This window comes from Nerophis ophidion, linkage group LG19, assembly GCF_033978795.1.
Source record: "Nerophis ophidion isolate RoL-2023_Sa linkage group LG19, RoL_Noph_v1.0, whole genome shotgun sequence".
Taxonomy (NCBI): Eukaryota; Metazoa; Chordata; class Actinopteri; order Syngnathiformes; family Syngnathidae; genus Nerophis; species Nerophis ophidion.
The window spans coordinates 45,247,238-45,259,793 of NC_084629.1; the positions used below are offsets into that span (position 1 = coordinate 45,247,238).

General features: G+C 43.3%; 1 protein-coding gene across 2 annotated transcripts in view; it reads right to left on the reverse strand.

Annotated features, from left to right (window-relative positions):
• The window catches only part of si:ch211-45c16.2 (mitogen-activated protein kinase kinase kinase 13), a 96,002-nt gene extending 83,815 nt beyond the window's left edge, over positions 1 to 12,187 (reverse strand). For both annotated transcript variants that reach the window (XM_061880106.1, XM_061880107.1), the window contains exons 1-2: positions 12,093 to 12,187; positions 2,229 to 2,412 (exon numbers count right to left, since the gene is read on the reverse strand). The gene's annotated coding sequence lies outside the window, so the exon portion shown is untranslated. The remainder of the gene's footprint in view (positions 1 to 2,228; positions 2,413 to 12,092) is intronic.
• Between the last annotated feature and the right edge of the window lie 369 nt (positions 12,188 to 12,556).

Consider the following 12,556-nt stretch of genomic DNA (forward strand, 5'->3'; position numbering starts at 1 on the left):
GTGATTATATGCATCAAGTGTTCATTCAAGGCTAAGGCAAAATATCGAGATATATATTGTGTATCGCGATATGGCATAAAAATATTGCAATATTAATAAAAACCATTATCGCCCAGCCTGAGTGTGTGCCACTGCTTAATAACTGTTTATAAATACACTTAATTGACGTAGTTGTGAATTCCTTTTCTGCATGAAAGCTTAAAATGAGCATACATCAAAGGCCTACTGAAAGCCACTACTAGCGACCACACAGTCTGATAGTTTATATATCAATGATGAAATATTAACATTGCAACACATGCCAATACGGCCGCTTAAGTTTACTAAATTGCAATTTTAAATTTCGCGCAAAGTATCCTGTTGAAAACGTTGCAGCATGATGACACGTGCGCGTGACGTCACGGATTATAGCAGACATTTTGATCCAGCACCGATCCCAGCTATAAATCGTCTGCTTTAATCGCATAATTACACAGTATTCTGGACATCTGTGTTGCTGAATCTTTTGCAATTTGTTCAATTAATAATGGAGACGTCAAAGAAGAAAGATGTAGGTGGGAAGCGGTGTATTGCGGCCGATTTTAGCAACACAAACACAGCCGGTGTTTCTTTGTGACTCTCTTGCCTCCTCCCACAGGCCGCCCCTAAACATTGGATACTTACACCGTGGAGGAGGGGGAAAAAAAACTCAGTCCGGCTGCCTTGCCATGTCGAGAAACGCGGCTTCCCTCTGAGACACTGGCGGTCACCACACCTGTGGCCACACCCCTCCGACTTTCAGGTACGACCGTATAATCTCACTAAAACCAGTTGATCTGCCGTTTCTTTTCTTTTTCTCCTATGTCCCACTCTCCTTTGTGGAGGGGGTCCGGTCCGATCCGGTGGCCATGTACTGCTTGCCTGTGTATCGGCTGGGGACATCTCTGCGCTGCTGATCCGCCTCCGCTTGGGATGGTTTCCTGCTGGCTCCGCTGTGAACGGGACTCTTGCTGCGGTGTTGGATCCGCTTTGGAGTGGACTCTCGCGGCTGAGTTAAATCCATTATGGATTGAACTTTCACAGTATCATGTTAGACCCGCTCGACATCCATTGCTTTCGTCCTCTCCAAGGTTCTCATAGTCATCATTGTCACCGACGTCCCACTGGGTGTGAGTTTTTCTTGCACTTATGTGGGCCTACCGAGGATGTCGTAGTGGTTTGTGCAGCCCTTTGAGACACTAGTGATTTAGGGCTATATAAGTAAACATTGATTGATTGATTGATTAAACACTAGTAACACAATAAGCAGATAAGGGATTTTCCAGAATTATCCTAGTAAATGTGTCTAATAACATCTGAATCGCTCCCACTGCCCTCGTCTTTTTTTTCTAGTCCTTCACTCTCACTTTCCTCATCCACGAATCTTTCATCCTTGCTCAAATTAATGGGGGAAATCGTCACTTTCTCGGTCCGAATTGCTCTCGCTGCTGGTGGCCATGATTGTTAACAATGTTGAGATGTGAAGAGACCTACAACCCGTGACGTCACGCGCACATCGTCTGCTACTTCCGGTACATGCAAGGCTTTTTTATTAGCGACCAAAATTTGCGAACTTTATCGCCGATGTTCACTACTAAATCCTTTCAGCAAAAATATGGCAATATCGCGAAATGATCAAGTATGACACATAGAATGGACCTGCTATCCCCGTTTAAATAAGAACATCTCATTTCAGTAGGCCTTTGATGCAGTATGAAGAAGAATGTTTTAATGTAGACACATAGAATCATCATACTGCTGTGATTATATGTATCAAGTGTTCATTCAAGGCTAAGACAAAATATTGAGATGTATATCAGTATCGTGATATGGCCTAAAAATATCGAGATATTTAAAAAAAAAAGGCTATATCGCCTCAGTCAAGGTTCAAACACAAATGTTGTATGGTCATGTTTTGTCAAGTTATTACTCGATCAAAGCGACATTGGTATTTAGAGGTTCCGCCTTATGTACAACAGTTTCAAAAAGTGTTGTGAGGATATTCAGCAAAGCCTGTTTAATATTAATATACACGGAGGCTTCGACAATGCAGAGTTAAGCCAACTCCCTTAAGCTCTAAAGTGTAAAGCCCCTGCCCAAACATAAAGAGATTTCAGGCTTAACCCACTACCCAACAAACTCCCAATCCTGAGCGTCTGGGATTGTGTCCAATAGAGCACTGGCAAAAAGAGAATATGGAACTTGCTTACCTTCTTAATCAAGCTGAGATGTCACTATTGGCGTTTTTGTGGGCAGCCACAGATGTGACAAGCTGGTCCCGCGTGTGCTGCATAATAGGCTAAGGATGGCAGTGTGGAGGCGGATGGAGCTCAGACTGTACTGCTGCAGGAGGGATGTCCATCCGAGAAGGGAGGGATGCAGCGGGATGAGGGCCTGGGGCAGAAATAGGAAAGTAAAGACCTGGGATGAGAGTGAATGAGGATGACAAGACATCCATGCTCACATCTCCCCAACGATTGTTTGGATGTTTGCATTCAACTGACCTTCAATGGCTGTACATTCCAGACATGCAGCTCACTCTTAACAGTCGCTAATGTAAAAACATGCACAACGAAAATGGACATTTCAAGCAAGACTTGCTTCATTGGCTAAAGTCAGAGTCAAAGATTTTAAGTCATACTTAATATGTGAGGAAAAATAACATGCAAAACCTCAGTTATGTAAAATGCACTAGTGATATAAGTCTTTCAACAACATTACAGTTAAATATACAATCGGTTCTTGCAATATAGGGCTGCATATATAAATGATTTTAATAATCAAGGGGATAAGCAAAAGAAAATGGATGGATGGAAGTAATATAAAAGAAAAACATTTTCTACCTGCGATAACTTTCATTCTTTTTTTAAATAAAAGGACATTATCAACATTGAAATTGCACTTGTGTGCGTTAATAAAATAAAAATAAAAATCTTTGCTGTTTGCCGCCACACAGATCAAAGCACCCACACGTCACCAAACTATGTCTGCGTATTGAAAGTTCCGGCCACTCCATGCGGCCTGGATTTGATCCATTTTTATGAATTATACTCAAACGATTTCTTGATTTCATTGATTCATTGTTTTTGTTTGTATGGTAGTGTGTGAATGTGAGTGTGAATGTTGTCTGTCTATCTGTGTTGGCCCTGCGATGAGCTGGCGACTTGTCCAGGGTGTACCCCGCCTTCCGCCCGATTGTAGCTGAGATAGGCGCCAGCGCCCCCCGCGACCCCGAAAGGGAATAAGCGGTAGAAAATGGATGGGATGGTACTGTTCATGTATTATATTGTTTATGTTAAATGTGGAATGAGTGATCCAACCCCTTTAAGCCTTGTACTAATGTCTTTGCCAAGATGTAAAAAAAAAATGTGTTGTTGTACTGTGCAGGTTTGAAACCCATCCATCCATCCTTTTTTCTACCGCTTATTCCCTTTCGGGGTCGCTGGCGACTATCTCAGCTACAATCGGGCGGAAGGCGGGGTACACCCTGGACAAGTCGCCACCTCATTGCAGGGCCAACACGGATAGACAGACAACATTCACACACTAGGGCCCACTAGACCTCCTTTTTAGACCAGTTGATCTGCCGCTTCTTTTCTTTCTCCTATGTCCCCCCCTCCCTTGTGGAGGGGGTCCGGTCCGATGACCATGGATGAAGTACTGGCTGTCCAGAGTCGAGACCCAGGATGGACCGCTCGTCGGGACCCAGGATGGACCGCTCGCCTGTATCTGTTGGGGACATCTCTACGCTGCTGATCCGCTTGAGATGGTTTCCTGTGGACGGGACTCTCGCTGCTGTCTTGGATCCGCTTGAACTGAACTCTCGCGGCTGTGTTGGAGCCACTATGGATTGAACTTTCACAGTATCATGTTGGACCCGCTCGACATCCATTGCTTTCGGTCCCCTAGGGGGGGGGGGGGGGGGGTTGCCCACATCTGAGGTCCTCTCCAAGGTTTCTCATAGTCAGCATTGTCACTGGCGTCCCACTGGATGTGAATTCTCCCTGCCCACTGGGTGTGAGTTTTCCTTGCCCTTTTGTGGGTTCTTCCGAGGATGTTGTAGTCGTAATGATTTGTGCAGCCCTTTGAGACATTTGTGATTTGGGGCTATATAAATAAACATTGATTGATTTAGTGTTGCCAATCAACCTATCCCCAGGTGCATGTCTTTGGAGGTGGGAGGAAGCCGGAGTACCCGGAGGGAACCCACGCATTCACGGGGAGAACATGCAAACTCCACACAGAAAGATCCCGAGCCTGGGATTGAACCCAGGACTGCAGGAACTTCGTATTGTGAGGCAGACGCACTAACCCCTCTGCCACCGTGAAGCCCCACTTCCGATTTAGGGCTATATAAATAAACCATTGATTGATTGATTGATTGACATGACAAACTCAAGTGAACACGTCACGTGAGCCAGATAAAACCGGTTTACGGGCCTGATCCGTTTGACACCCCTGGTCTAACTGCTGTTGACCTGTAACTGCGGCACACAAGCTGACAAGCACAAGCAGTCAGTGACACACATGAACACTTGCTCGGCTGCAGTGAGGGATGGAAGGCGATCCTGACAGTGCACTGCATCCAGCAGTCACACACACACACACACAAACACACAAACACACACACACGAGACACATGCTGCTGACTGCTTACATACGCTGGAGAGGACAAACAGCCAAAACAGGAGACGCGTTATGACATTACAGCGTCACGATAAAGGGGTTGGGGGGTGAGCGGGATGGCTGGCAGCTGGTCACACATGAAGGATATTTAATCAAAGTACACAACTTCAGAAAACCTCAGAAGAATATTACAAGGATCCAAACAGAGATAAACATCCATCCATCCATCCATCATCTTCCGCTTATCAGAGGTCAGGTCGCGGGGGCAACAGCCTAAGCAGGGAAACCCAGACTTCCCTCTCCCCAGCCACTTCGTCTAGCTCTTCCCGGGGGATCCCGAGGCGTTCCCAGGCCAGCCGGGACACATAGTCTTCCCAACGTGTCCTGGGTCTTCCCCGTGGCCTCCTACCGGTTGGACGTGCCCTAAACACCTCCCTAGGGAGGCGTTCGGGTGGCATCCTGACCAGATGCCCGAACCACCTCATCTGGCTCCTCTCCATGTGGAGGAGCAGCGGCTTTACTTTGAGTTCCTCCCGGATAGCAGAGCTTCTCACCCTAAGGGAGAGGAAACTCATTTCGGCCGCTTGTACCCGTGATCTTATCCTTTCGGTCATGACCATAGGTGAGGATGGGAACGTAGATCGACCGGTAAATTGAGAGCTTTGCCTTCCGGCTCAGCTCCTTCTTCACCACAACGGATCGGTACAACGTCCGTATTACTGAAGACGCCACGATCCACTCTTCCCCCACTCGTGAACAAGACTCCTAGGTACTTGAACTCCTCCACTTGGGGCAGGGTCTCCTCCCCAACCCGGAGATGGCATTCCACCCTTTTCCGGGCGAGAACCATGTGTGAAGCGACCGGAATGAGAATCAGCACCTCCAAGTCCGAGTCCATGGTTCTCGCCCGGAAAAGGGTGGAATGCCATCTCCGGAGGAGACCCTGCCCCAAGTGGAGGAGATAAACATTATTACGCAAAATTAGGGGTGGGCGATATATCGCGGGTTTGTCTCTGTGCGATATAGAAAATGACTACATCGTGATATTCGAGTATATGCTCTCACGCAGTTGATTTTAGTTGCTGGCATTACACCATTGACTTTTCTCACAGACAGCAAGCGCACCTTCTTACATAGGTCACATGCTGTCACCTCATACCTCACATACGTATACGCCCTCGCGGAGCAGAGAGGTAGCAGCATGGGTAACGTTAGCTGTGATGCTAGCGGAGCCGTGCGAGTGTAGTACGAGAGAAAGAAGGTGCGAATCTGATAAATGAAGGAATATTTAATTCCCAAGTAAAACAGCAGGGGTCCATCATCTGGCGGTGGTTTGACTTCAAGTGGGAATGTGTCGAACAGACAACCCTAATTGGTCAAGTGTGGGGCAAAAGCGTTGCTACAAAAAGTAGCATTAGTGCTAATATGTAGCATCATTTGAAAAGTCACCTGCTAGAGAATGAAGAGTGCTTACTCCGCATGTCAACATCTCCATTCGGTGCCAAAAAATGTCTGCGGGCTATAGAGCGTTTTCCGTTCGGGCTCCAGTACTCTGGAATGCCCTCCCGGTAACAGTTCGAGGTGCTACCTCAGTAGAAGCATTTAAGTCTCACCTTAAAACTCATCTGTATACTCTAGCCTTTAAATAGACCTCCTTTTTAGACCAGTTGATCTGCCGCTTCTTTTCTTTCTCCTATGTCCCCCCTCCCTTGTGGAGGGGGTCCGGTCCGATAACCATGGATGAAGTACTGGCTGTCCAGAGTCGAGACCCATGATAGAGCCGTTTCAATGGAACATAAATCTATTTCCGACAGGACCATAGAACTCTACGTCAACGTGTTCGGCCACCAAGTAACTGTTCGCCATAACAACATTTAAGCCTCCAGCATTTTTTACTGGGATGGACCGCTCGTCGGGACCCAGGATGGACCGCTCGCCTGTGTATCGGTTGGGGACATCTCTACGCTGCTGACCCGCCTCCGCTTGAGATGGTCTCCTGTGGACGGGACTCTCGCTGCTGTCTTGGATCCGCTTGAACTGAACTCTCGCGGCTGTGTTGGAGCCACTATGGATTGAACTTTCACAGTATCATGTTGGACCCGCTCGACATCCATTGCTTTTGGTCCCCTAGAGGGGGGGGGTTGCCCACATCTGAGGTCCTCTCCAAGGTTTCTCATAGTCAGCATTGTCACTGGCGTCCCACTGGATGTGAATTCTCCCTGCCCACTGGGTGTGAGTTTTCCTTGCCCTTTTGTGGGTTCTTCCGAGGATGTTGTAGTCGTAATGATTTGTGCAGTCCTTTGAGACATTTGTGATTTGGGGCTATATAAATAAACATTGATTGATTGATGATTGATGGTAGTGTGCTGGGGGGGGCAGTACATCTAAGGACAACTCCAGACTTGAGAAACTGATCAGGCGGGCCGGTTCTAACATGGGAATGAAAGTGGACTCACTGGTGAGGGTGGCAGAGAAGAGGACTGTTGGCAAACTAGTGAGCATCCTGGATGATGCCAGTCACCCTCTGCATAGTGTTATCAGTAGCCAGAGGAGCCTGTTCAGTTCTAGACTGCTTCATCCCAAGTGCAGGACTAATAGACTCAAAAACTCCTTTGTCCCACACACCACTAGACTGTACAACTCCTCTCTGGGGCGGGGGGCGGGGGTACTAGGATGACAGGGGATGCAAAACAATAACAGTGCAATACGTTTTCATAACATGGTCACTACTGCCTACTTTGTCTTGTTATATTCTTATTTTACTGTTATATTGTTATTCCCATTGTTGCTTTTTATTTTTTTATTCTTATTGTAATATTTCTCTATTTTGTTTCCATTTAAACACCCATTATTTACTTTTATTTAAATTGATCTCAACTCCGTACACTGCTGCTGGAATTTTAATTTTCCTGAAGGAACTCTCCTGAAGGAATCAATAAAGTACTATCTATCTATCCAAACGCCCACACCATCAAAATGCAAGGCAACCATTTCCACATCAACACCGTATGAAAGAAATAGCCAACAACAAAAGGACATAATGTCCGCAGGAACCTACCACATAGCGAAGGACATACACTACTTGATTTACTATTCCGCAGCTCATTTTTATTTGATAGTTATTTAAAGTCCTACTGAAAGCCACTACTAGCGACCACGCAGTCTGATAGTTTATATATCAATGATGAAATATTAACATTGCAACACATGCCAATACGGCCGCTTTAGTTTACTAAATTGCAATTTTAAATTTCCTGCCAAATGTCGTGTTGAAAACGTCGCAGTATGATGACTCGTGCGTTTGACGTCACCGGACATTATTTTCCAGCCCGATCCAAGCTATAAGTAGTCTGCTTTAATCGCATAATTCCACAGTATTCTGGACATCTGTGTTGCTGAATCTTTTGCAATTTGTTCAATTAATAATGGAGAAGTCAAAGTAGAAAGATGGAGGTGGGAAGCTTTTAGCCTTTAGCCACACAAACACAGCTGGTGTTTCCTTGTTCAAAATTCCCGAAGATGAAGCTTTACTATGGATCAGAGCGGTCAAGCGAACATGGATCCCGACTACATGTCAACCGGCAGTTTTCGGTGAGACAATTGTGGTAATAAATCGCCTCGTACCGGAGACATCAGCGGAGCTTGCGCCGTCCATGCAGTTGCCGTGACTTCCCTCAGAGACTCTGGCGTCAACACACCCCTCGGACTTCAGGTACTATTTAATCTCAATAAAACACTAGCAACACAATAGCAGATAAGGGATTTTCCAGAATTATCCTAGTAAATGTGTCTAAAAACATTTGAATCGCTCTCACTGCCCTTGCCTTTTTTTCCCTATTACTTCACTCTAAATTTCCTCATCCACGAATCTTTCCTCCTCGCTCAAATCAATGGTGAAATTGACGCTTTCTCGGTCCGAATCGCTCTAGCTGCTGCTGGCTGTGATTGTAAACAATGTTCAGATGTGAGGAGCTCCACAACCCGTGACGTCACGCGCACATCGTCTGCTACTTCCGGTACAGGCAAGGCTTTTTTATTAGCGACCAAAAGTTGCGAACTTTATCGTGGATAAATCCTTTCAGCAAAAATATGACAATATCACTAAATGATCAAGTATGACACACAGAATGGACCTGCTATCCCCGTTTAAATAAGAACATCTCATTTCAGTAGGCCTTGAAATATCTTGTGTGACATCATGCACAAAAGTGCACTTTATTTGTTTTAAACTATTGTAGTGGTGTTCTGTACAAAAAGTGCACTTTAATTTACTGGAGCCTATCCCAGATGCATTCAGGCGGAAGGCGGGTTACACCCTGGACAATTCGCATGACACAAATATTATTTATGTGTTTAATATTAAGTTTACTTACTATGTCCTCCCCGTGAATGCGTGGGTTCCCTCCGGGTACTCCGGCTTCCTCCCACTTCCAAAGACATGCACCTGGGGATAGGCCCCTCCCACCTCCAAAGACATGCACCTGGGGATAGGTTGATTGGCAACACTAAATGGTCCCTAGTGTGTGAATGTGAGTGTGAATGTTGTCTGTTTATCTGTGTTCGCCCTGCGATGAGATAGCGACTTGTCCAGGGTGTACACCGCCTTCCGCCCTATTGTACCTGAGATAGGCACCAGCGCCCCCCGTGACCCCAAGCGGCAGAAAATGGATGGATGGATGGAAATAATAAGGGGGAAAAAACATTTTTTGTTTTAATTTGGTTCTGTAGGAGGACAAACATGTCACAAACCTCCCTAATTGTTGTAAAGCACACCGTTTACATTAAACATGCTTCACTGATTTGAGTATTGGGCGAGCGCCGTTTTGTCCTACTAATTTTGGCGGTCCTTGAACTCACCCTAGTTTGTTTACATGCATATTTTATGCCACTTCTTTTTCCATCTCATTTTGTTCACCAAACTTTTAACGTTTTGCATGAATGCAAAAAGGTGAGTTTTGTTGATGTTATTGACTTATGTGGAGTGTGCTAATCAGACATATTTGGTCACGGCATGACTGCAAGCTAATCGATGCTAACATGCTATTTAGGCTAGCTGTATGTACATATTGCATCATTATCCAGTCACGCTAATACAGACGTTTTGTTAACGCTATACTATAAAAATTTAACGCTATATTATAAAAATACAGACGTTTTGTTAACACTATATTATAAAAAAAAAATTCAAAAACAATTTACAAACAAGCTATGGGATGACATTAGAGGAAAGGTGACCCCGGAAGTAAATGAGTCATTCCATTGCTTGTGTTTGTAAATTGTTTTTAAAAAAAATTTCTAATGTAGCGTTAACAAAACATCTGTATTAATCATGACCCAGGAAGTAAATGGGGGGGAAGGTTTTTGTAGGGGGGGGAAGAAATTTGGCGTGACAATGCCTCATTTGTAGCTATATTTGAGCTCATTTAGTTTCCTTTAAGTCCTCATAACTCAATTTATATCTCATGACACACTATCTGTATGTAATGTAATACAGATAGTGTGAACAATTTGAACAATTTCCCTTGTGGATCATTAAAGTTTGTCTAAGTCTATATGGCTTTTAATTTTTTGTGGCTCTGTCACGCCAAATTTCTTCCCCCTACAAAAACCTTCCCCCCCCATTTACTTCCGGGGTCATGATTAATACAGATGTTTTGTTAACGCTATATTATAAAAGTATAACGCTATATTATAAAAATACAGACTTTTTGTTAACGCTATATTATAAAAAAGTAAAATATAAAGGAAAAAACAATTTAAAAACACAAGCTATGGGATGACGTAAGAGGAAACGTGACCCCGGAAGTAAATTTGTCATCCCATAGCTTGTGTTTGTAAATTGTTTTTTGAATTTAATTGTTTATAATATAGCATTAACAAAACATCTGTATTTTTATAATATAGCGTTAACAAAACGTCTGTATTAATCATGACCCAGGAAGTAAATGAGGGGGGAAGGTTTTTGTAGGGGGGAAGAAATTTAGCGTGACAATGCCTCATTTGTAGCTATATTTGAGCTCATTTAGTTTCCTTTAAGTCCTCATAACTCAATTTATATCTCATGAAACACTATCTGTATGTAATGTAATACAGATAGTGTGAACAATTTCCCTTGTGGATCATTAAAGTTTGTCTAAGTCTATATGGCTTTTAATTTTTTGTGGCTCTGTCACGCCAATTTTTTTCCCTCTACAAAAACCTCCCCCCATTTACTTCCCGGGTCATGATTAATACAGATGTTTTGTTAACGCTATATTATAAAAATAAAACGCTATATTATAAAAATACAGATGTTTTGTTAACGCTATATTATAAAAATATAACACTATATTATAAAAATACAGACGTTTTGTTAACGCTATATTTAAAAAAAATAAAAATAAATGAAAAAACAATTTACAAACACAAGCTATGGGATGACGTAAGAGGAAACGTGACCCCGGAAGTAAATTTGTCATCCTATAGCTTGTGTTTGTAAATAGTTTTTTGAATTTAATTTTTTATAATATAGCGTTAACAAAACATCTGTATTTTTATAATATAGTGTTATATTTTTATAATATAGCGTCATATTTTTATAATATAGCGTTAACAAAACGTCCGTATTAATCATGACTCCGGAAGTAAATGAGGGGGAAGAAATTTAGCGTGACAATGCCTCATTTGTAGCTATATTTGAGCTCATTTAGTTTCCTTTAAGTCCTCATAACTCAATTTATATCTCATGACACACTATCTGTATGTAATGTAATACAGATAGTGTGAACAATTTCCCTTGTGGATCATTAAAGTTTGTCTAAGTCTATATGGCTTTTAATTTTTTTGTGGCTCCAGACAGATTTGTTTGTGTATTTTTGGTCCAATATGGCTCTTAACATTTTGGGTTGCCGACCCCTGCTCTATAGGGTTCATATGTTCATAAATCTGACTGTGATGAAGTCAGTGCCTCACCAGCCATGAACCTCGCCGGAAAAGGGGTAGGATAATAAGCTTCTTCCTCCTCCTTTTCGGACGTGCTGTAACCAAACAACTGGAAATATGTGACGCCTTACTTTGCATCGTGTGCATGTTCGAAAATAAACTGAACTGTAAATTTGAAAACACACACACACAAAAAACTCACTCCTGTGGCTTTTACGTAGAAACACTAGGTTACATAATGAAAGCCAACACGAACTCTAACCCTTTTATTAATGCTCTTGTTAGCTCAAGACGCTTTATCGGCTCATTCCAAAGAATAAAAGCACATGTTTATCGGTGCATATAAAAGCTAACAGGACTATTTAGTGACTGGTTTCTTCGGTATAGTTGAAGGAAACGCGGCTAATTCCCAGCCGCCCTGGTGGCGGGTAAAAACAAACAAACTCCACCTTCATGGAGTGTGAACGCCTCAAAGTTAACATTCGACGAAATGTTTTTGTTGATTCGATACAAATAAACGTTGTTACCGTTTGTCCCCGCGACGGACGCTGGCGAGATGTCTGCTGTGTCGCTGCTTCTCAGACCATCTATTTACTGACCAATCAGCGGCGGCGGCGGAGATGATGTCGTCACTTCCGGACTCTCCACTCCGTGCACCTGTAAATAAACCCTGGCGTTGGCGTCACCGAAGATCGACTATTCTGAGGCGGAGTCTTTCTCTTGTAAAAAAACAAACAAAAAAAAAAACACCAGTTTTCGGTCAGATTTCTGCACTTTTTGCTTGTCGTTAACATTCTGACCCTGATTCGTATCCCTTTTTAAGTGTATGCAATAAAATATAAATGTTTTAAATCAATCTGTAAAAAAAAACACTTTTATTCCATTGCTTTTAAAGGCCTCCAGAAATGAGATTTTCCTATTTAAACGGGGATAGCAGGTCCATCCTATGTGTCATACTTGATCATTTTGCGATGTTGCCTTATTTTTGATG